The following is a 3,413-nucleotide window of genomic DNA, read 5'->3' on the forward strand; positions in this document are numbered from 1 at the left end:
TTTTTGTTGGTTTAGTGCTCTATGATGTACTGATTATGAGCTTTGTTCAGATACATTCGATGTATTGATATTTTCTATGGTTTTATGAGAGTATTTGATTCATTACATGTTCTTGCATACTATATCTGTTATGAAATCCGTGTATCATTATGAATGATACTAAACTCCCTAGTCTTGTGTCGTTATGGGAATAACGACATAATAAGACTAGTATGATGTGTGATTGATGATCACATAGATGATCATAGGTATTGGATACGATCACGATCATAGGTATTCGTTGGAGAACGGAATACTGGAATGACCCGCATGAGATTGTCACATGGATTAGAGTCATGACTTGAATCTCATATGACGGTTCCATGATTGGATCCTAAGACCTGAGATATCTACGGAATCCAACATGAGGAGTTGCGTGCTTTGATTACGTCAAACGTCCTGCGTAACAGGAGGACTATAAAGGCGTGTATCAGGTACGAAACGAATCATGTACTGGATTGTAGATAGTCAAGACGGGATTTGTACCTCTCGTAAAAGAGAGAGATATCGCTGGGCCCCTCGTGTGAGCGAGACTGTAGGAATGTGTGGCCGCACTATAGACGAACGTCGTCTATTTCAGACAGTCAAACTCAGTTAACGAGAAAGCAGTCGAATCAGATAAGGTGGCTTGTCCATGCCTTATGTTCGACGTATGATATCGCGATACAAAGGGATCATCTACCGGAATCATCTCTGGCGTTCGTAAAGATCACGAACACACTCTATTCGAGATAGGTAGTCATAGTGTCTTGCTAGAGACCGCCTATGACTTGTATATCCGGAATAGAGATTTCGGACTATACTGCTATGTCGAATGAGCCTACAGGGTCACACACGCAGGGAAGGACGAATGCACGAGAGAAAACGACGGAAAACCGAGGCGGAAGGGTCCAGACCGGACGGACCGAAAGGTTCGGAACGGACGGTCCAGACCCTACGGTCCAGACGTGTGGTCCGTCCGTTCTGGAGACTGGAACGGACGTTCCACATTAGCACGCAGACCGTCCGTTCTACGTGGTGGAACGGACGGTCCACGTTTAGGCAGACCGTTCGTTCTACATGCTGGAACGGACGGTCCACGTGCTTTTCTGGACCGTCCGTTCCGGGTTCCGGTTTTCCGAAAATTAAACCGAAATTAGGGTTAAATCACTTTATAAGAAAGTGATTAGAACCCTAATTCGGGACAGACTTTGAACATCCGACTTTTGACAGAAAGGAGAGAGTTTTTGGAGATCCAAAAACGTGTTCTAAGTCTCGAGTTTTTCTCGGTGCACAAATCGAATAGAGATTCGAGTCCTAGCAGACAAGTTCCAATCGTTGGAATCCATCCCGAGGTGTGGATACGTGTAGAGGGCGAGGTAATCTTCCTGCCTTTCGTGATCAGAACGATTCATCGATAGAGACAGGCCCCGGATCGATTGAGGTAAGCGTTCTAACGAGTTTCTACGATTTCAATAGCAGCATGGTTCTAGGGTTTATCAATTTTTGTTTTATATCCGCTGCGCAAACCCTAGAATTGATCTCTTAGGAATAGGATTCGCTCTAGAGATCCCAGAAAAACCCAACACTCGTCTCAAAAACGTGTAGCCTCCGTAAACTCCAACTCCTGGGGCTGTAGCACGTGAGAAGAATCCGCTACATACCTTCGCAACATCGACACATGAAACATGTCATGGATATTGCCCAGCTCTGGCGGCAATCCAAGGCAGTACGCGACAGCTCCCACTCTCGCAATTACGGGATAAGGTCCGATGTAGCGCGACTTCAGCTTCCCGCTCTGCCCGAACTTCGCATGACCCCGCATCGCCTGTACTCAGAGAAATGCATAATCTCCAACCTCAAGCTCGAAATCTCGACGTCGCTGGTCGGCGTCTGACTTCTGCCGGTCCTGCACCGTCTTCAGATGGGCGCGAATCCTCTGTATCACTTCTGTGGTCTCCTCAACAAACTCCGGCTCAAACTCGCGATGCTCCTCGATCTCTGTCCAGCACAACGGTGTCTTGCACGATCTCCCGTACAAGACCTCGTATGGAGACACTCCGATGCTCATGTGATGACTGTTGTTGTATGCAAACTCGCACAACGTCAAGTATCGGTCCCACGGAGCTCCCCACTCCATGATACAAGCTCTAAGCATGTCCTCCAGAGTCTTCGTCCGCTCCGACTGACCGTCTGTCTGGGGATGGTATGCCGTGCTCATATTGAGCTTCGTCCCCAATGCCTCATGTATCGCCTTCCATAGGCGTAATGTGAATCGGGCGTCTCTGTCCGAGATGATCTCGTTCGGAACCCCATGTAGACGCACGATCTCATCGACATAAATCAGCGCCAACCGCTCAATCGGATATTCCTGCCGGATGGGGATGAAATAAGCGGATTTGGTTAGTTGATCCACGACTACCCAAATGGCGTTCTTCTTGCTTGGCATGAGCGGTAATCCGACCACGAAGTCCATGGCGATCGAATCTCACTTTCACTCAGGTATCTCCAGCGGTTGTAGCTTTTTCCGGACATATGTCGCTCTGCCTTCACTTGCTGGCAAGTGAGGCATCTCGCTACGTAGTCCGCCACATCCGTCATGACCCTCGGCTTAGTATACCACTGTTGTAGAACTTGATACATCTTGCTCGCCCCCGGATGTATCGCCAACCTCGACTAATGTGCCTCTGACAAAAGCTCCTGTCTCAGCTCTGGATCGTCGGGCACACATAGTCGATTCCCCAGTCACAACGCTCCCTGCTCGTCAACACCCACGTCCTCAACATGTGAGCTCATGTTGAGGAACTTGAGCGCATGGGAGTGACACTCGATGCTGACTTGGTTGCAGACTTGATCCTTATGTCATTGTCTGAGGACTATAACCAGTTCGTGATGCAGTATCATATGCATGGGATGACTAAGAGCTTAGCCGAACTGCATGGGATGCTGAAATCGCCGAGCAGGATATTGTGGTGCCCAAGACTGTGCTTGCTGTTGAGAACAACTCCAGCAAGAAGCGGTGGGGTAAAGCCAAAAAGAAGGTGGCGAAAAAGGCAAAGGTTCCCTCTACGCCTAAGTCTAAGCCCGATAAGGGTGACTGTCATTACTGCGGAGTGTCTGGACACTGGAAGCGTAATTGTCACCTTTACTTGGAGGATCTGAAGGATAAGAAGCTTGGTGAAGCTTCTCCCTCAGGTATTCATGTTATAGAAGCTAACATTTGTACTACATCTTCGTGGGTATTGGATACCGGAAGTGCCTCACACATTTGTGGAAATGTGCAGGGACTAAGAAGAAGTAGGATGCTAGCTAAGGGAGAAGCGGATCTACGCGTCGGAAATGGAGCAAGAGTTGCTGCATTGTGTGTTGGCGTTTACGATTTGCATCTTCCTTCT

The sequence above is a fragment of the Tarenaya hassleriana genome, unplaced genomic scaffold (genome assembly GCF_000463585.1).
Source record: "Tarenaya hassleriana unplaced genomic scaffold, ASM46358v1 Cleome40, whole genome shotgun sequence".
In the NCBI taxonomy this organism is placed as follows: domain Eukaryota; kingdom Viridiplantae; phylum Streptophyta; class Magnoliopsida; order Brassicales; family Cleomaceae; genus Tarenaya; species Tarenaya hassleriana.